Source organism: Lontra canadensis, unplaced genomic scaffold (assembly GCF_010015895.1).
Source record: "Lontra canadensis isolate GAN:19392208 unplaced genomic scaffold, GSC_riverotter_1.0 scaffold73, whole genome shotgun sequence".
Lineage (NCBI taxonomy): Eukaryota > Metazoa > Chordata > Mammalia > Carnivora > Mustelidae > Lontra > Lontra canadensis.
The window spans coordinates 7,023,873-7,046,564 of record NW_022631067.1 but is presented as its reverse complement, the minus strand read 5'-3'; positions in this window follow the sequence as shown (position 1 = coordinate 7,046,564).

The window sequence follows — 22,692 nt, the reverse complement described above, 5'->3', positions numbered from 1 at the left end:
AAAAAAAAAAAAAAAAAAAAAAAAAAAAAAAAAAAAAAAAAAAAAAAGAAGAAGAAGAAGAAGAAGAAAGAAAAAACAAAAACAAAACAAAACAAAAAAAGAAACAGGTCCTTGGTGGTTTTGGTCTGCTTCTTAAAAGAATCTAGAGCCAAAAAATAAAGAAAGAGAAAAAGAAAGAAAGAAATGAATAAATAAAGTAAATTAAAAGGAAATAAGCGAATTTATATATAACATATATAAAGTTTTTAAAAGTAATAAGAATAAAGGCATTGAAAGAAAGAAGAAAGTAAATGAAAAAAAATTAAGAATGAAAATAAAAAAGAAGCTAGATCCTATTTCCCCTAGGTCTGAAGCTTTGCAGAACTCTAGAATCAGTAGACTTAGTGTAAGCAAGTTGTTTGTGCTGGTCTCCTGGGAGAGGGGTCTGCTGCACCGATTCTCAGGCTGAGTAGTTCCAGTGGAAATGCTTCTCCAAGGTGCAGGGGGCAGGACTTGGTATTAGGGGCTCCAGCCTCCACTAGGTGCCACTGTTTGGCTCACTCATGGCTTTCAGCACCAATTGGCAGGATGAACATAGTATCAACCTGCTCTCTAGACCTGGAGGTGAAAGTTTGTGCCCTCCACTCTTTAAGGACACCACACATAAGAGCAATCAATTACCCTCTTGTGTCCCTGGTTTCCATCCAAACCCCCTGCATTCACCCTCCCTGTGTCTGAGGTGGTTTTGTTGTTGTTGCTGTTTGCTTTGTTTTGTTTTTGTTTGTTTGTTTGTTTTAAGTCTCAAGTGTGCAACTGAGTTTCAAAACTCCAAATTTTAGGGAATTCCATGGCACAGACTCACGTTGTTCCTCTAGGAGAGGATCATGCTGCTCTTTTGCCGATTGCTGGCTAGTCCCAGGAAAGCAGTCCCACAACACACAGCAGTTCACAGTTTACGGCAAAACAGAGAAGAAAGCTGGCACCAAGACCTACTGCTCTCAGCTGGCTTCCCACTCATGGCTGGGAATGGTGCAGCACGTTGGCACCATTGGTCTTCTTGCACCCCGAGGGGTTCTCAGACTATGCTCCTTCTCCTGGGTTTCCACCCACTTTGCCACCACAGCATCTTTAAGCCAGCACGTCCCCCATGGCAGTGGACTTCTGAAAGCAGATTTTGTGCTGTGCTGCTAATAATACTTCACAGTAGCCTCGGTAAGCAAAGCTTCCCCCCACTGCGCCGCCATAGTACCCACAGCTGTATCTCCATCAATTCCATACTCCACCCCTCCTACCTTCTAAAACGTGTTTGCTTTTCTACTTGGGGTCTTACAGGTTTTGTTCTCTCTGACTTCTGATTGATTTCTTGGGTGTTCAGAATGATTTGATAACTATCTACCTGTGTTCGAGCAACAAGACAAGCTTAGGGTCCCCCTCCTCTTCTGTTATCTTAACTTCTCCCTCACCCTTTACTATTTGGAACAGTGAAATAAAACACTGGAAATACAGATCAGGTAGTACAATATACTGACAATTGAACATTTGTCTATAATCATATGTATTTTTATTGATTCAAGCTGTAAACTTTAGGGATTATAGGTGATTATTTCCAAATTGTGTTGGATGGAGCCCTTGGCTTTCACTGAGAGCTTCAGGGCCCTCCACAAGGCAGAGCACAAAAAACATGCTTATGGGGACTCTGTGTAAAATTTTGCTTAAAAATTTATTTTAATTAAAGATTGATTTAAATAATGTAAAAGCTGATTTAAACTAAAATTCCTTTTTTAACGTTGATCAATACTAGCTCTTTACAGTGAGGTCCAACAATCTGATTGTTGTTTAATTGTGTTTGTTTATTGGCGTTTTATGTTTTCATTACCATAGATATACCTTTTATGTTTTGAACCTTTAAGGGGACTTAGAATGGATGTTAAATGACGTTAGCATTCATATAAATACACTGGGACACATCGATCTGTGAAATTATGCAACACTAACTTATTTGTCATTAAAAAACCTGAATGAAATTATTTTTAAGCTGCATATTTGTTAGGTTATTTTAATCACTTCTTCAGTCAGCAAACTTTTGCCAAGGCTTCCTCTTTGGCAGATGCTTGGAGATCAACTATAAATGAGAAAACCAACAAGTAAATATATAACGATTATAAAATATTCTAAGGATCCTAATAGAGGTGTCCACCAAAAGGGGAGCAGAAACCAAAGCCGAAACCTATGGGCAGGGGAAGGTTGGGTGGGAGGAAGTACATGAAAAACTTGGACTAGAAACAAGTGTTAGAGCAGAGTCTTAGGTGGGGAACTCTCTCCAGGGAGACACAGGTTAGAAATGTGGAGAGGACTGGGAATGGCTCCAGGAGTCAAAGGCCAAGACATGGCTACAACACCAGGGGCCAGGGAATCTAGAATGACATAGTTATGGTTTTTGTAACAAAATACTTCACGGATTGCTGACTGGACCTTAGCGTATATTCTCACTTCATGTTACTATGTGTAGCATGCAATGCCACTATAGGAATGCATTTTATGTTGGTGCATATAAGAAGTTTTATATGTTTTTTAATAATTCAAGAAAATGTGTCTGCTCATAAAAAGAGCTGCCAGGTTCAACACGATGAAGGCATTGGTAAGCTGTGGATATTGGCTGTATCTGTGGTGGTGGCTGCTGCTACTGAACAGACGGGTCCAGGTCACAGACACAGGCAAGCTGGTCTGAGAAATCAGGCTGGGATGCAGTAGCATTGCAGAAATGAAGAACACAGAGAAGCCATACACTCTGAAGAGCCACAGTGTTATTTAAACATGCCAAGAAAACAGAAAAGATGACTACGACAGGGTTGGGTTTTTAACGTGTCAGGTAGCATTCTTAAGCTAACATTATTATGAATTGGTATTAGAACCACAGCGGGAGAAATCACTAATCCAGAGACATGGTATCTCATGGAATTAAGTTGAATTACCAAGCATTTCCCTCCTAGAGCCCTGCTTGTCCTTTGTCTACCTCTCCCTAATCTCTTCCTGCTCTCATATATTTGTTTTCCCTTTCTTGGATTATTTCTGCTCAACTTGTCACAGCTCCCCCTTAAATTCTTGGTATTTCCCCTGCCTCATCTGGTGCTTTTGTCTCTTGCATTACGTACTTGTTTAAATATCTGTCTGCTGGTTTTTATTATCACCTCTTCTCAACCTGATTCTTTGCCTCAGCAATTTCAGACTTGCTATGTCTTAGGATCACGCGAAACAAGAAACTGAACAAATTAGAGAAGACACAGATGAGACCTACCATCCGGATGTGCCTGGAATATGACAGGGCCCACCAACTCAGGTCTTACTTGGTGTTAATTGCAGAATGCCTCTATTTAGATGGGTTTGAACAGGTCTTAATGCTGCCTTTCATGTTGTGAATTTGTGGCATTATTACATTCAGCTACAGCTTTTGTTTAGTACTTACAGATTTGAGTTTTTAGTCAAATTATCTTGCAATAAATCTAAATGTAAGTTAAAAGACTGTCATATGTCACACTTAAATAAATGAGTTTTCTGTCATATCAGCCTTGTGACGCTTTCCTTGCTATGTTTGGATACCTCTTCCTTCTTTCCTATTTCTACCTTTGGAATGGAAGTAACTGTCCTGTACCTGCCCCCCCCACCCATTGCATTTTAGAAGCGCAGAAGTTTCTAAGACTTTTGAGTTTCAAAAACCATGAGTTTCACAAGCTCATACTTGGAGAGGACTTTTGCCTCAAAACTACTTGTGCCTCAAGTCTTACCCATATCTGATTTAGGTGACATTTAGTTGAGACTTGGAGCTGTAGAGCTGATGTTGGGATGAGTAAAGACTTTGGGGATGTCGGGATGGAATGGGTATATTTTGCATTTAGGAAAACCATGAAGTTAGAAGGGTTGAGTTGGAATACTATGGACTGAATTGTGTCCCCTTAAAATTCATGTTGAAGCCCTAACCGTCAGTGTGACTTTTTGTTAAAACAGGGCGTAAGAGGTGACAAAAGTTAAATGAGGCCATGTAAGTGAGGCCTTAATCCAACAGGCTGGTGCCCTTATTAGAGAATGAAGAGACACCAGAATGCTTTCTCTCTTCCTGTGAGGACAGAGTGAGGTGATCATCTACAAACCAAGAAAAGAATTCTCACCAGGAAACCAATCAGCCAGGGCCTTGTTTTTGGACTCCCAGCCTCCAGAATTGTAAGAAGTAAATTTCTGGTGACTAAACCCCTTAGTTTGTGGTATTTTGTTATGGAAACTCTGAGCAGTTTAATACAACCATCAACACTATGCATCTTATACCCTTAACTTCTCAGTACTTTTTAAAATCCATGCTCTTCAATATTTTTCACTGTAATTGTGATCAGTATGTACAATGTTTCCCTTCTTGAAAAACTGCATCTTCAATGGTAATAAGTATCTTTACTATAAAGATACTGACAAGGTATGTATTAGTCAGTCAATTAACTACTTATTAGTTCCTTTTTTTTTTTTTTTAAGATTTTATTTATCCATCTGACAGGCAGAGATCACAAGTAGGCAGAGAGGCAGGCAGAGAGAGAGGGGGAAGCAGGCTCCCTGCTGAGCAGAGAGCCCGATGTGGGGCTCGATCCCAGGACCTTGGATCATGACCTGAGCTGAAAGCAGAGGCCTTAACCCACTGAGCCACCCAGGTGCCCCCTTAATAGTTCTTTTATTCATTGGACATGTATTATGCTCTTTATCAGCCACTGATATAGATATTCAACCCATCAAGGAATTTGGGAATGAGAAAAGACACATGACTATTCAAAGATAAAAAGTGATGGTATAATGGGAAAATAAATTTTTATTCCCCCCTTTTCTATTTATGAAGACAGGGGAAGGAAGAAGAAAAGAGAAAGCTAATATTTCTCAGTTCTATCTAGGACTCCGGACTGCTTGGTGTGAAATCCATGAATCTGTAGTCATGTAAAGTCCGGCCCAAATGGAATGTCAAATTGTTCTGCATAATAAAATTCAGGGACTGCTGTTCCTTGGAAAATTTTAAAGGGAAATAACCTAGGACAATAAAAACCTGATTTTGGGGGGATTTGAGAAAGGAGGGGTGGGATTCAAATAACAGTAAATAAAACTCTAGAATTTGCAAAGAAATGTGACAGGTGAGGAATTCATAGAGGTGTTACATGAAAGACCTGCAATAAAAGAGTGTAGGATGAACAATTTTGGTGTGTGTGTGTGTGTGTGTGTGTTATTGTCGTGTTAATCCTGAAATCACCTCAAATGCTACATGAGTGGTTTTTATAGAAACTGACAAATATGAACTGTTCCCTTTTGTAGGTTAGCACAAAGAAGAAAACTGACAACAAGCCTGACTTTACCTAGTCCTGCACAACATTTTCTTGGAAATGTAGGTGAGAGAGTTTAGTGGAATCTGGACCCTGAAGCCGGAAGCAGCCATTGGATGTGGAACCCTGGGGACACTATGCTTCCTTACCTAGGTTATGCTACCCATTACAAAGTACCACAGTCTGGGTGTCTCAACAACAAGCGTTTACTTTTTTACTCTTCTGGAGACTGGGAGTCCAAGATCAAGATATTGGCAGGGTTGCTTTCTTCTGCAGGTAGGGAGAGGGTCTGTCCCCTCTTTCCTTAGACTGTAGCTGTCTTCTCTCATGCCTTCACACCATCTTCCCTCTATGTCTGTGTGTCACTTCCTCTGGTAAAAGGACACCAATCATATTGGATTATGACAAATCCAAATGACTTTATTCTAATTTCATGATCTGTTTAAGGATCCTATCTCCGTCTATGGTCACATATTTAGGTACTGGACATTAGGACCAACTATGAATGGGGGGATGGGTACACTTTCAATCCATAAGAGGAATTTACAGAAATTTTGAGATTGGTATTGCACTTTGTGTAGGAAGTAAGAGAGGAATATTGAACCAATGATTTTAATTTCAAAAGATAAAGCAGTTCATGGTATATCTACGTTTTATCACTAATTTAAAGATTTATAAAATGAGATTCAGGGATGGTAATAACTAACCTAGACTCACAGTGTTCCTGTGGTGAATCCAAGATTCAAACCCAGGAGACTATGAAGACCATACCCTTTCAATCCATCATTCTGCCTCAGTCATACAAAAAAATACATCTGATGTACTCATTTCTAGTATATTAAAGGAACATTAAAATTATTAAAATTATGGCCTCCAGTTTCTTAGCTAAACTTTTAAAATATTTATTTATATTTTTAAGATTTTTAAAATTAACATATAATGTATTATTAGCTCCAGGGGTACAGGTCTGTGATTCGCCAACTTTACACACTTCACAGCACTCAACATAGCACATACTCTCCCCAATGTCCATAACCCCACCACCCTCTCCCTTCTGGCAACGCTCAGTTTGTTTTGTGAGATTAAGAGTCTCTCGTGGTTTGTCTCCCCCCGATCCCATCTTGTTTCATTTATTCTTTTCCTACTCCTCAAACCCCCTCTGTTGCATCTCCACTTCCTCATATCAGGGAGATCTTGTGATAGTTGTCTTTCTCAGACTGACTTATTTCACTAAGCATAATACCCTCTAGTTCCATCCACGTTGTTGCTTAGCTAAACTTTTTGAGCCAGGAACAAATTAAAGTAAGAAACAATTTTATCATGATGAGTTTATAGCAATTTTTAGTTTTGATTTCATTTAAAATAAGCAAGGAGTTTGCCACAAAAAAATAAGAAAAGAAGCATTCTGTGAGTAGATATGTGTCCTGAATTCTTAACCATTGATAAAAGGATAATATTTTGAATATATGCCTTAAGACAAATTTCAAAATTTACAAAAAAAGAAATTTTCCTAGTATTTTCATTTTTGTCTTAAGCACTGAGATTTATTATTGTAGATGGCATGATGAAACTAAGCCATGATAATATTAAGATAATATAAAAGATAATATTTTCAAATCATATTTATGTCCTTATTTATTAACATTATGAAGTTCTGTTAGCTAAACTAAAAATAGCAGAAAACCCAAATATGAGCTATGGATAAAAGTTATAATTTATAAAGAGACAAATGCATTTAAATAAAGCAATATCAAGAACTTTTCTTTCAAGGAACTGAAATCTTAAACAATGGTTCTTATGCTGAGTTACTGGGAATGCTAGAGGTCAGTTCTATAGACTTTAAGAGGAAGAAAAACAGTTTCTGGGGTCAATTATGTTAAGAAATAGATGGATAAGAGTAAAGGATTTATTTTCTTTTTTCCAAGATTTTATTTGTTTATTTGACAGAGAGAAAGCACAAGCAGGCAGAGCAGGGGAGGGAGAAGCAGGCTCCCTACTGAGCAGGGAGCCCAATGCGGGACTCAATCCCAGGACCCTGAGATCATGACTGAGCCACCCAGCTCCCCATGGGATGTCTTTTCTTAAAACTTATCAGAAGCCAAATAAATTAACATTTCTAAAATTTCCAAAAGTATAATACAGTACAGAACATGTCACCAATGTATGTGATTATGGCATTCATACTTGAGGGTCACCCTGCAGGGAAAGAATTCTTCAGAATGCTCTTTTGAAAACCTTGTTTCAAATACATCATTAGAGTATTTTCAGACTCAATTTACTTCAACAGGCATTTATTAAGGGCCTCTTATATTCAAAATATTAGTGTTTGAAAGTGTAGCTTGAGGAATGGGTATTATGCTTACAGATATAAATAAGGTAGGTTAATGTTAAGGGTTATTTATTAAGTGATTTATTTATTATTTTATGTAACATGTATCAAGCAGAAATTATGAGAAACTAAACATCTTTTTTGAGAAATTAAACATCTTATATCTTCTATATTAATAGCATAGTATACTGAAAATGACTTTTCTCAGTGATTTTGCTCAATCAAGGAAAAATTTATTATATGGGGTAAAACTATTCTTTGTACAATTTTAACATTAAATATACACTATTCTACCATATTTATTTGTTATGATTGCTGTAGTTGAATACGCTGATGAAAATGTTTATTGTTTACTAACTTATAAATGCACATATTCATAAAAAGTAAAATTATATAATGAGCAAATATCTGTTTATATAGAATATTAAGTGAAAAATGTATATATGGGGATTATTATCTCTCTTAATTAACTCAAATATTTAAATACACAGGGCACTAAATTTTCCAAATACTCTGGAGAAAACATAGCTTACTCTAGAAGATTCATTTTGGAGTCATCAAATAAAATTCCAGTCAGTAATTCTCTCTGAATAATGGTCTCAGGCCAGGTAACATTTTAATAACAAATTGTGCAGAGTATTTAGCTAATGACCCATCAACTCTATTCCATTGGTTTGCATCGCTTGAAAATCAGAAGTATTCATGCACATTTAAGGATGTCATTTGCTTCTTGAAATTGATGCAATAAAGTAGTTATACTAATTAGAGCTCTGTTCTAAGCCAGCAATTGGAAAGGGAACGGAAACAGGAATACACATTTGGTGTGGACAAAGGAACCAAGCAGAGAAAACAGCAGTGGCCTCTACACTGCTCTTATTTGAGTGGGGGTTATTATTCAAGAAATGAAAGAGACAGGTGGGTCCACCACAACTGAAGATGACTCCAGTAGGCCCAGTGACTTAGTGGGATGGATCAAAGCTTTGGGGTCCAGACAGCCTGGGCCCTTGTTCTGTGCTTTCCAACCACTAGCTGTATGGGATTGGCCAAATCATTTAATTTGTCTAAACATAAATGTTCCCATCTGAAAAAGGAGGACTCCATGTCTACTTCACCGGGTGATAAAGACAAGCAAGGTCTTGTGTACGTTCCATGCCCAATGCAAATTTTCACTCTTGGCAAGTACTAAAGAGAACTGCTTTTGCTCAAAATAAAAGACTCAGAAGTTTCCTGGAAGAAGTTTTTAAATTGTTAGATTATCTTTTCACCTCTTAATCAGAATGGAGACAACATAAAACTTCCATGGTAGGAAATGTCTATATACCTTCTGTTTGAAATGTTACTATATAAGCAAACTATTGGACACCGTCTCCATATTATAATGATCGTCAGAGGTTATCTGGCTGTTTTTGTCCTGTTTCTAGGTAGCAGAACAAAATATGACGTAAAGGAAAAGGTCCTGCTCTCTATATAACACGAAACCCTGTGTGCATACATGTAAATTATAGAGTGTAAATATGTTGCATTGGTTAATGGCAGAGCCAGAGAAGATCTAACCAAGATTTTTAGCAAATAGCTTTATCAACTCAGCACCCTCTTTGTAAAGTAGGAGAGAGAAAACCAAGAGTCAATTAGAGCCTACTCAAGCTATCTCAAATGATCTGTCAGTCTGGGATCACCTCTTCATTTCTGTGCATTTTTCATGCCTTGGAAGCAGCTTGTGGAAATCCTCTCTGACTGACAGCTATGAACTGCCAGAGGATTAATGAGTGTTCTATCATTCAGCTGCTAACCAACCCCATGTAAAGGAGTGACTGAAAACACCGTCTCGAATCAACGAACTAATGGCACATTTTATTTTTAAATGGTCTTTAGCTAAAAGGATCTAAAGTATTCTTAAACTAGTAAGATGTGAGGAGGTGAGTCTACTCTTCATATCATGCTGATATCTGATATCCGGTTTTAATGCTAAGCATCTTTGTAAGTTCCTGCTTTTCTAAACATGCTGAAACTCAGAGCGCACACCGGCAGATCGGTCTGGAAATATACCTATTATGCAGAGAAGTTTCAAGTCAAATATACAGTTTGTCCATATCTATAGAATAGCAGGAGGAAAATGCAATTGATGTCTGAATTACTAGGATAAAGAACTTAATGTCCTACTTTGAGCATGTAGAGATGGTTTCAGAGGTTCATTTCAGCAATAGGTATATATGCACATGTTATTGTCTGAATCCGTTTTCAACAATCCTGTTGAGAAAAAAAAAAAAAAAACTGCTGGCATTGATCCACCCTCATATATATTTGAATGAAGCTCATAAGAAATAAGGATTTGGGTCATATTCCTGTGGGAAATCCAGAGGGAGCAGCCGAATGCCAGCATACTTGTACTTGGCAGAATGGATAAAAATGTGCATAAATTTACAACAAAAGTATTTTCAGTTTGCACTGTAATATTTTCTCAGATTATTTACTTTTACTGCTCTATTTATGAGACTTACAATAGGGTTCTGTGGCCACGACGAAGGAATGGACAATGTCTAAGGAAATGGATAATGAGGATGAAGGTAACACACAGGTGCGGTCATGCAATTGAACCATTTATTAAGTTTATTAGCTTTTTTTATTGCACATGCCCATACAAAAGCTACATTGAAATGAGGGGAACATTCTGGTGCAAGCGAAAAGCAAAGAAATTTATTGTTAAGGATGCACTTTTATTTTTGAATTGCCCCATTGGAGCGTATATATAGACATAAAATATGGAATTTTATTCCTTCAAAATGAAAGACAGAACCTGGAAATCGAATTAAATTACAAGTGTATTCCTGAATTGTGTTCAATTGAGCTCAAGCAAATTTCATTTTAAAATAAATACCATTACATATTTACATTGGGCATTTCGGATATGTGACAAGAAGACGTGGTTTATTTATTTATTTTGCTGAGTTAAAACAAATTGTCAGGAATAATATCCTCAACTGAACTGCCTGCCTATATCAGGGTTCTGCAATGTACCGCAAATGTCAAAGCGACAGAAAGGATGATTTTGAATGGCAGGGACAGCGTGGCCTTGGGCAAAATATTGAAAACTGGTAGATATCTTTGTCCCCCTCCACGCAGCCCAATTAGTGCCACTTTTCTCCCTTCAAGTCACTGTCTGACCTCCACCCCAGGCCCTTATTCTGGATTCCAGGCAAGACTCTGTAACACGTTAGAAGTTTCTTAACTAGTCAAGGTCTAACTTGAACCTTTTGCTATTATAAAAGTGCTCAAATGTCAGGCCTTTCTCTCCTAAAGTCACCTCTCTGACTGCCCCTTGCAAATCCTGACCTGAATATTGAATGCTTTGCATGAGTCTGAATAAATGAGGACTTGATACGACATATCTAAAAATGAACCCATTCTTGGTCCAGAATAAAAATATTCATTTTTACATGATCTCGCTTCAAATATTGTGGTCCTAGCAGAGCATGATGGACTAAATCTCAGGTCAGCTCTCCCCTCCTGCAGGAAATGTAACACCGACCTGTAGTCTACATAGTTCTGTAGAATTCCATCCCTTCACATTCTGAGATGTTCAATGAAAGAACTTACCCGAGCTTCTCTGCAGGTCAGCCTACTGGAATTAGTTTCAGCTACGCAATAGGTACATTGTATTATTTACAACTACATTTGAGTTCTTGATTTTGTTTTTGTGTGATATTTTTTAGTTTGTTTCTGGTCTACTTTTTCTACAATAATCTGTTGCATATCAATATTGTTTAGTGCATATATAATACACACAGATTCATCTTGACATAAATTGTATCTATGTGAAGGAACTTTTGCTTTTTTTTGTAGCTTATTTTCTGTCATGGAGACATAACTCATCCATGTTTGGAGTTTAACCAACTATCTCTCCGCTAATTCTTAATCTCCAAGGTGGACCTCTCTCACAAATATCATCCCCAAAGCTCAAACACCTACTAAGTATTCCCATGTGTCCAGTAAAGACGCTCTCTTCCATGGTATTGTTTTTCTTACTTCTGCTGTTCTCCTATGGAATATTATTTATATTTTCTTTGCTTTCTTAATTGTGAGTAGATAAAGGATATGAAAATAATCACCTGGTTGTTAAAGAACCAGAATTGGATGGATGAGTTAGGGATCCCGGCTTTTATTTATTTATTTTTATTTATATTTTTTCACTTTTTAAAGATTTTATTTTATTTACTTGAGAAAGAGAGAATGAGAAAACACAAGCAGGGGGCATGGCAGAGGGAGAGGAATTTGAGCAGGGAGCCTGACATGGGACTTGATCCCAGAACCCTGGGATCATGACTTGAGCCAAAGGCAGACATTTACTGACTCAGCCACCCAGGCGCCCCAGGATCCTGGCTTTTAGAGTGAGGTGCATATTTTGCTATTTGTGCAAAGGGATCAAGTTCCATTTATATTCTCATGCATTTTAAACAAATGTTTCATAGCAAACATCGTGATCCATTAAATGATGCATGAAATGAGCACTCTGGACAGCTCAGAATGAGCCACACAGAATTATTAAAACAAATCCCAGTGTTAATTATGACAGAGTTGTCAGTTGGATTTAGTGAGCATCTACTCGACTGGGTCACTCAAAATCCATCCTCTTTATAGATTTAGCTGGCGAGGACAAGTTATCGTGAAACATGGCATTCTGTTTTGGTACATCTTATCTTACTTATTCTAGTAAGGCATTTGAGGGTTGAAAAATTAAATGAAAATATTTTAATACACATATTGAATCTGAAATATCTTACACCATTTGATTCTTTCCCAATTTCTTTAAAAAGGTATTGTAAATGCTTGACAAATGTAAAAAAAAAAATCACATTAATTTAAACTGCATGCTACATTCACAAATGACTTATTGTCACCAGTTAATTGTGTATCTTCTATTTTATATAAAGATAGTGATCTGTTGATTTATGTTAGGGGTTCCTTGCAAAACTGGAAAAATAGTGCCTACTACTTAATTATTTATTTTAGTTTATCTATATACTTTAGACATTTAGCACCTAACAGTCATTCACAGAACTTCCAATGGCTACAGAATATTTGAGATCATAGGTCTACAAACTATTGCCCCTGAGGCAAACCAGCCTGTCTGTAACCCAGCCTGTATCTTGGGTTATTCTGATAGACCCAGTGTCATAACATAAAACCCTTAAGAGCAAAAGGTCTGTCAGAAAGATGCATTGAAAAGCAAATGGGAGAGGAGGCAGAAGAGAAGTTCTGTGAGATTTCTAAATATATGAAGGACTCAATTTTCCATTGTGGATCTGAAGGTGGAGGAAGGGGTCCATGAGCCAAAGAATGCCACTAAGTTCTCCAGAAGCTGAGAAGGATCCCCTGCCCCACCTGGAAAGGCAATGGGGACCTCAGTCCTATAATCACAGGGAACTAAAGTCTCTTAACAGCCTGACTGACCTAGAAGCAAATTCTCCACTGGAGTTTCCAGAGAGGGATATATCCTTGCCAACACCCTGATGCCTTGATGTTGGCCTTGTAAAATCCACAGCATAGAAACAGCTGAGCCACACTATGCCTGGACTTCTTATCCCCAGGATGGTGAGGAAATAAAGAGGTGTTCTAAGACATTTATGGTTACATGCTAAGGCATCAATGGAAAACTAATGCAAAACCAGTAATATATTATTATATTTTGAATTCAATTAAATGTTTATGAAAAATTACTTTCCTTTTTGCTTCACCTACAGAAGAGGTGCTTGTATTTTCCCCTTGGCACACAAAACCTAAAATATTTACCACCTGGTTCCTTGTAGAAAAAGTTTTCCAACTCTTGCTCTAGATTATGTATTCTTAATAATATAAGCTTTGGCTCTCTTAATGTTGAAATGTTCAGTTTTCCATGCCCCATTCTAGTTCACTACACTTGATTTCTTTCCACGCACACACAAAAAGTCCCATGAAGATAAACTGTGGTGATTCTTCAGGCACACATTGACTCAAAAAATAATCTGCTACTTTAGGGTCTTTGTGGCTATTTGTGTGAAATATTTAGGCTTAACATGGCTCCTAAGGTATGATATTTTTATCAGGCTAATTTTAGCTTCACAGATGATGAGCGTCTATGGATAACCAGTTGGGTTAACACCAATAAAACCATTCTTAGTTACACAATAATCTTTGGACAGCATATCCTTTACTCACTGCAGACTTTTAGGGGACAAAGAGAAATCATGTTATTTTGAATATGTATACTTACCTTAGATAAGCACTTATTATGCCTGAAAAAAGATAAGACACACTAATCCCAGGGATGTATAACTGAATCTTTTAATTATCTCAGAGTTATAAGAAAGTAGAAAAATGAAAGTCAAATCAATAAAAAACAAGTAACTAAAAATGCAAAGGAAACAGCAAGAGAAAGAAACATTCAAAAATATTGAATTTAAATACATTTAGCCAATCAGAAAAATATCAACTGAAGACACAACTTTAAAAATCTAAATTTTAGAATTATATATAACTAATTTTTCAAGAATTAATAAACCTTCTGAAAAGTAAAGATGAGAGGACTGGTGTTAAATTCAGATCTTAAGGGGAAGTCCTGGCTCTGTAACACATTAGTTTTGTGACTACAGACAAGTTATATAACCTTTCTTAGAGTTCCTTTCCTTGCTTTAAAAAAAAAAAAAAAAGTATACAATATTCCCTAGTTCATAAGGTATTTAAGATAATTATTTCCTTTCCCACATGCAATGTAACAAGCCTATCCCTCATGCAGAATGGAATTGTGTGTGTGTGTGTGTGTGTGTGTGTTTGTGTTTTAACATTGCTGTCATCACAATCAAAACTGCAACCAAACGACCACCATGACACAACCAACTTCTCAGCCCCATCCCTTTGTGAAATCAGTTTACTAGAGGGCTTAAGAGTGCATGTTCAGAGTCCCAACTGTTCAAATTCCAGCTCTGCCACCTACCAACTGTCACCTTATTTATTGTTCTGTCCATTTAATTGTCTATGCAGTTGGAATTAGGAGCGATGCTGTGGGGTCATTGAAAGGATTCAAGAGGTTGATAAAAAGTGCTTAGAACAATGTCTGAAACAAAGTAAGTATTAGCTTTCACTCACTTAAATGCCTTCTCTGCATCGGTTAAATTTTTGATTTGCAATTTCTACATATGTGTGTCTGTGTAAACCTTCCAAACGTCATTATCATTAGGCATATGCTCCTGTTCAATATGATTACTAATAATCAAAAACTTTCTTGTGGTAGTGTTAAGATCACTGGCTCAAAAGCCAACTAGACACGGATAGCATAAAATTCTTGGGAAATTTTCCTAAAAATTTAAGAAAGATATAGACAGCTTTTACCCATGTAAAACTATGTAAGTCATGTAGTCATGTTGCTCAAATTAAGTTCCAAGTATTCGGGATTTTTGACAGCTGAGCTGTAATATTTTAGGCACCTTTCTATTGCTCTATGCACAGTCTAGAAAACTGTCTGGCCTCCTACTATCCTGTCCACCTCACCATTCTATTACCTTAGGAAAGGCTGTGCACAGAAGCTTTTGGGGAAAGAGCAGACTCGTGAATTTACTGGTGGCGATGAGGAAATAGTCTGCATGCCTGGAACCCAACCAGCAGACTGTTGACTTAATTATGGCATACAACAGAGCCAACATTTTAAAGCTGTGAAAGATGGAGATTTTTCACACTTATTTATTTCTTTTTACCCTGTCACCTTAATCTGTGCAAATAAATCTTTTAAACTACTAATGCTATAACTAGTATTCCTGTTTTTAGGGTCCTCTGTATGACCATTTCATTAACTAGTATAAGCCTGGATTAAGGAAAATAATTTTAGTTGTTTTTAGAAGTTTTTTAAAACTTTACCCACCTTTGTATTTAATTCCTAAGCATAGGGCTATGAAAGACAGATATATTTGGGGGAAAATAAGAAAAATCAAGGTACATATTTCTTGCTGAATATACTTAAACTTCACGTGGCGTAAATTGCTGGCTATGATTCACAGGCAGATTTGATGTACTTCACTGTTGACACCCATCCGTAAATACGTTTGTCATAAAAAGGAAGGTTTGGGGCAAATTTTGTCAGGATGGAAACCATTTGGCTGTTTATGAACTTATGAGAGATATTAAAATATTGCTGAAACAATTAAATCCAAGTGGGCTTAATGAGGCATAAGAAAGGATAAATATATGTATTTCCACATTGACTTTCAGCCCCTGTATACGAGAATCCTTTCCCATCATTGAAATATCTCAAATAGATTCCGGAACTTTTCCAGCTACCCTCAGCCTTATAATCATCTTAATTCCAGACTTTAAAGATCCTGTTCAGTCTAAAGAGGAATCGTCCATTATTCATCTCCTTCAAAATGTAGATCCTCCCAGACCTCACTCTGACTTGAGGCAAGAACCTGGAGAAGACAGGGGTTTGGGTGGGGGTGTGGCTCCTGGATCCTGGCTCTGATCCTTCCTGCGTCCTGTGGTGGGCCAATCTCTCTGTCAGGGTGTTACAGGAAAACTCAAGTTTGGACACCTTCTTCATCAGCACCAAAACCACAGGGAAACTTAGTGCCTCAGAGCTGCCTGGGCTGGGAGCTCAGGCTGCTCATGGGGGGGCATCTCTGTTTTTCCTCAAGAACAGGTACAGCCAGCTTTCAGCAGGTGCTCCCTTGAGATGAGTGCAGACACCAATCCCTCTGCCTGATCCTCCAGGGGAATAATTTTTTTGTGTGTTCAAGTAGTTCCTGGGAAGCTTCCTTCACTTGGTTTGAAGGAGAAGGGGACCTCCTGCCCCAAACTGTAGGGAAAAGAAGTTTAGAAAAATTCAGGGCTCTGCCAACTGTTCACATGAATGTTTCTCACCACACATACTCCAAAATGGCTGCTAGTTTCCTTCCCACACAGGCTGGAGTAGGGGAAGGGTATTGGCAGCAAGGTCAGTTTCTCCCATCAGTGGACGATTTTGAATAGACAGTATCATCAGTTTCAGAGATGTCTGAGCAGTCCTTAGGATGTGCAAGCACTAAAACTCATTCTTCTCTGCAGATTTTGTGATAAGAAAGATCCTATATAATATTCTGTTAAACTATATTATCTTCTAAAGTGTTTATTCTTGCTATGATTTCTTCAGATTTCAAATAAAAATGTCATGCATAAACATAGGATAAATCTTAAAAAAAAAAAAAAACCCAAAAAACAAAAATCTACGTGGCAAATCAGGAAAACCATAGACAATAGAAAGAAGTTTATGAAAGTAGAGTCCTTGATGGAAATATCCACATTCTTTTCTTACCATAAACTCAGAATACTGATAATTTCGGAATCTCTTCTCTGGATATTGTGTTTATCTTGTACTATATTATAAGGCCCATGGGGGCAGATTCCTTTTTTACTGCTGAATCACTAGGATCTAAGACAATGTTGAGAAATGAATGTTTAACAAATTGAACGATTTAAGGAATCAATGAACAAAATGTCTACTTGTAAGGGAACAGCCACATAATTGACTAAAACATATTTTTAAATACATTTTATCAAGCCTTTTTATTTTTTAAATATTTTCAGTAAGGAACCAAGAAAATAAAAGAAAGATAGAAATATGTTAAAAATTTCTATTCTACCGTCATTGTTCAATGCAGCAGTAAAGTACTAATTTCATTTTGTCATTATAACATTTAATATGCAGGTTACAATTTTCCATTATAACCACTAAAAGAATAGAAAGAGTATATAACTCTCAAACTAGTGGAGGGAAAAAAAAGGATAAGAAAATTGAATGCAAAATAAATAAATAAATAAATAAAAGAAAAAGAAAACAACTAGAAGAAGACAGATAACATAAGAAATAAAGTGGCATAAATAAATTCAATATAGGGTGCCTAGATGGTTCAGTGGGTTAAAGCCTCTGCCTTTGGCTGAGGTCATGATCTCAGGGTCCTGGGATAGAGCCCCAAGTCAGGCTCTCTGCTCAGCAGGGAGCCTGCTTCCCCCCTCTCTCTGCCTGCCTCTCTGCCTACTTGTGATCTCTGTCTGTCAAATAAATAAATAAAATCTTAAAAAAATAAAAAAAATAAATTCAAATATGTTGGCAATCTTCATCAACACAGAGAAACTAATTTCTATATTTAAAAACACTGATTATATACTTGAATTACAAAAAAGAAATTAGCTTTATCAGGTAGACATGAAAATCTTGGAAGACACAAGATTCCAAATAAAAGAAAAATAAGTACCAGGTAAATGCTGTTGAGAGAAAATGGGCCTATAAATGCCAGTAAGAATGGCCTATGTTGTTAAAATGCATTACTAGACATAGGTGGGGTGTTTCTTCACACTATTTTAACAGTATGCAAATTATCGGGAAGATGTGGCAAATCTAAAAATGGTTGTACTTACTAATAGAACTTCAAAATATAAAAGAGTTAAATTGACAGAACTACATAGATAAATTGATGAATTTATATACAAGAAGACTAACACTCCACTCTTAGGCAAAAGAAAAACATTCAAATGTACATATGATTAGAATACCACAATAATCTTAAGATTGATATATATATAGGGGTGCCTGGGTGGCTCAGTGGGTTAAAGCCTCTGCCTTTGGCTTAGGTTATGATCTCAGGATCCTGGGATTGAGCCCTGCATGGGGATCTCAGCTCAGTAGGGAGCCTGCTTCCCCTGCCACCCCCTGCCTGCTTCTCTGCCTACTTGTGATCTCTGTCAAATAAATAAATAAAAATCTTAAAAAAAAAGATTTATATATACATATATGTGTGTGTGTGTATTATATGGAAACAGAGATACATGCATTATATACACATATACATATCTATTATTACATCCAATAACTGAAAAATATATGATTTTTTTTCAAAAGAGCCATTTTAAATTTTGCCTTTACTAGTTTCCAACAATAAGCCCCACAATTTTTAAAGAACTTGTATTCTACAGGCTATGCCAATTGAGGTAAAAGTCAACAATTATTGCTTACAAAAATACTTTTGAAAATTAAAAATACACAGGCTCATACACAGGGTAACAAATGGAAATGAGCGACCTCCAGTTCTGCTTACCAGACAGATGTATTTAAAAGTGAGTCACAAAAGCAGTTATCGAATTACTTATATAGTACGTCTTTACTTATTTTCTTTCAAAAAATTTTAAAAATACAGCATATCCATTTAAAAATACTGTGTGGCAGAGGAAGGTGATGAGGAAGAGGGATGCAGGTACTTCAAAGCTCTTTATAATATTTTGTAATGTCCACTTCTTAAGTAAGTTGCTGGTGAATAAATTTTTACCACATTAATCTTTCAATCCACACATATGTTATATTAAATCATATGAAATGCCATTTATGTAGGTCAGATACAGTGGACTATTGGCCATTTTGTATTACTCAATCTAATCTAATGCATATGTTCTTTTGATTAAGTGATACCGATCTCATGCAAGAATATATAAAAAAGACAGTTTGTGAAATGGGATGTTCACATGTTCTGCGGTAGTGTGATGATCTCAAGGGTAATGGCCTCTGTAGAACTGTGAATCAATTTTTTGTGGGAGTAGGGATATTCTATTTATTCCATTGCATTTTATTTTGTATTTCCTTATATGTTTAAAATGTAAGTTCAGAAAAGACATTTTGTCCAACTGGGGGGAAAAAAAATGCTTGATGAGAGTATGAAAGATGCTCTTTCAGGGTCATTTTCAGCCACGTGGTGATGATGACTTCCAGCCACTTTCACAGGCTGGTGATAGCAGGCAGCTCTGATTTAAGCACAGACAGATTCGGACTCTTATAAATTCTGCCTCTATCTTGCAGGGTCCTCAGTCCAATTGCTCTTTTTGAGTCCAGTGACAACATCAAATTCATCTGCTAAAGTGTTCACAAGAGTCCCATTTGGTTTTAAAGTTTCCAAATTTTACTAAAGAGAGTTTAAAGTGTTGCTGGGTATAAAAGCCTTTTAACTAGGAAAATCATGGGTGTTGAACTCACTCTAGGTCACCTACTTGGGCAAACTGAATACATTCATAACTTCCAATGTCATTGGCAATCTAACGTTATCCCTGTATGCAACATGAAAGATCTTCATAGGGAACTTGTGCTGTGTCTTAATATAATTAGTGAGACTGCTTTACCATGATTTTCTTCCTTTTGGGTACAAATAACACACATTAATTTCACACAAATAGCTTAGGTAATTTCTTTTCCTTGGTCTAATACACGAGCTCTTACTTGAATGCTACTCTCATTTATGTTCCTACAAAACAACATGCCTGATCACTAGTGTCTGTTCCTTCTGTCCTTTGGCCAAATCCTTGACATAATTTGACCAAATATATTTTTTTCTGTGACACCTTCTGGTCTCCTTCCCATTCTTTCTATTTATGCCTCATTTCTCTGTCACCTCCCTCCTATTTCCTGTTCTGATTTAGCATTCCTCAACTGATTTAGCACCTAGGACCTGTCAAGAATTCATTATCCTTGCTAAAAATCTCCTAAAATTCTTCATCAATGGATTTTAACATCCTTTCCAGAGAGCGGGAAGCCCAAGGTCAGATCCATATAATCCAAATGAATAAGCAGCTCTAAAAAAAACCCAAAAAATTAGTTCATCTATTTTTCAGCCTTGGCAGAGTGTTTGGTAAAGAATAGCCTGATTTGTTAGAAGTCAAACTTATGGAGGTGCCCAAGTGCCTCAGTCAGTTAAGCCTTGGACCCTTGGTTTTGGCTCAAGTCATGATTTCAGGGTTGTGGGATTAAACCTCAGGTCAGGCTCCACTGTGCTGGGCGTGGAGTCTGCTTAAGATTCTCTCTTTCCCTCTCCCTCTGCATCCCTTCCCTGCCCCTAGAGCACCTTCTATCTCCCTCACAAAGGAAGAAGAAGGAGAAGGAGAAGAAAAAGAAGTCTTCAAAATTATGGAAAGAAAGCTTCACACAGGCTAATTGTTAGTGAGAGGGGGTCACATATGAAGAGACAGAGAAACCAGAGAACTGAATTAGGTTTCCAACTACTGCTCGGACAATCCACTCAGAATGTACTGCAGGGCTAGAGCAAACCTGCTAGTGGTGCAGCCGTGTGCTAATACCGCGTACCACAGCAGCTGCTACAATTCCACCCTGCCCTTCCACCAACCGAAGATCATACATCATTAAAGCAGGATTGTAGAAACTGCTCACAGCTAGCTGCTTCACCCAAAGATGGCTTTTCCAAAGAGACTCACAAACATATATATTCTTACTCCTATACAATCCCCAAAGACACAAACACACACTCACACTCTGGTTTTAATGAAGACGTGCATGTAGGGGAAACGAAGCAGAGGGAGACCACCAGTGTAGCAGCAACAAGGAGACGCAAGAACCCTTGAAAATGTAGTAAAGTGTGTGCATGTCCCTTTTCCACAATGTACCATTCTTTTGCAAAAATTGGGATCCTGCATTAGAACCTTGGTGTAGAAGTATAAATTTTGTAATCCTCCCTAAGCTCTAGGTGCTCAGTTATCCCTAATAGAGGGAAGTAATTTAGGCATTTTTTTTTTTTAACCAAGTCCAGTTGAATGTATGTGCTGCTACTCAACCATAAGTCTACAAAATATTCCATTCCAGGCAGGAGTTTTATTAATGTGTGCTTCTTAGCACCTCTGACAACTTCATAAATAGCAATTAGAAGTTGAAAAAAATCAATCTGAGACCATAAGAATTGACTAGCAGTTGGAAATGGAAAGCAAGTTCCACTGTTTCTAACAAATACAAGTTTTTCAGTGCATGGTCACAGCAAGCCTCAAATCTAAGGCACGTTTTTGAAATGAGCAGATTCTGTATTTGAATATTTTCTTTTTTTAAATTGGAGCATAATTGAGATACAGCATTAATTTTGGTTTCAGGTGTCCAATATCATATTTCCACATCAGTATGTATTGCAAAATGGTCACCACATTAAGTCTGTTTACCATCTGTCATCATACAGAGTTACAACTTTTTCTCGTCATGATAAGAACTTATAAGATTGATTTTCTTAGCACCTTTCAAATTTGCAATATAATATGATAGTCTCCAGGCTGTACACTACATCCCCGTGACTTATGTATCTTATAACTAGAAGTTTGCACCTCCCGATTACCAAAAACCATTTGACTCACCAACCCCCAGCTCCCCTCTCCTCCAGCATCTGCCAATCTGTTCTCTGCATCTAAACAAATGAATAGAATTTCTTTAAATGTCATTCTTCATTAGCTGGAACAGAAATAGCTCATTCCTTGAATTGTTTATTTACAGCTAGAGTTCTTTAAATTTTTGTCTGTGAAATTAACTTAGTATTCATTATCCAAAAGGTCAGAACCATGGTGGTAAGTTCTGTGTCTCTGCAAGGTTTTTTATCCTGTTACATTGGGTGTGTTTAATTACATTCTTGAAAAACAGTCCAGGTGTTTATTGAGAAATTTCAGATTGGTGATCATTTTAAGTTCTCGTCTAAGGTTTCCTATTTTGATAACTGTCTCTATTTTAAAAATATGTTCTGTCTCTGAAAACTTTGTAAAATCCTAATGATAATATGAAATGCAGTCTAGGTGGCCAATGTGCCCTCCTTTCTCTCACGTTAAGGGTCTGGATACAAAGCTCTTTGCTACAGCCTAGCTGGGGACCAACAAAAGGGACCCAGGCCAGCTGGAGAGAGAGAGTATGAGGACTCTCCAGGATACCTGTCATTTCTATTATTTCTATCACAAGGAGATAGTGTCTCAGAACACCCCTGCTGAGTTGCGGCATATGCACGCTGGGAACCAAAGATTCTCAGACCTGCAGAGAACAGAGAATAATAAACTGAGACTCTGAGTGTTAGGATGAGAAGTGAGGGACACTGTATTTCTCTTCTTTCTCAGGAGATGATAATGAACTATTATTCCTCAGTTCTGAACTTTTATTCATTCATTTTACTTCCTCAGGAGATTACCAGAGGGAATGATATTCCTTGCAAGTCTTTCCAATTCAGACTCTCTCTCTCTCTCTCTCTCTCT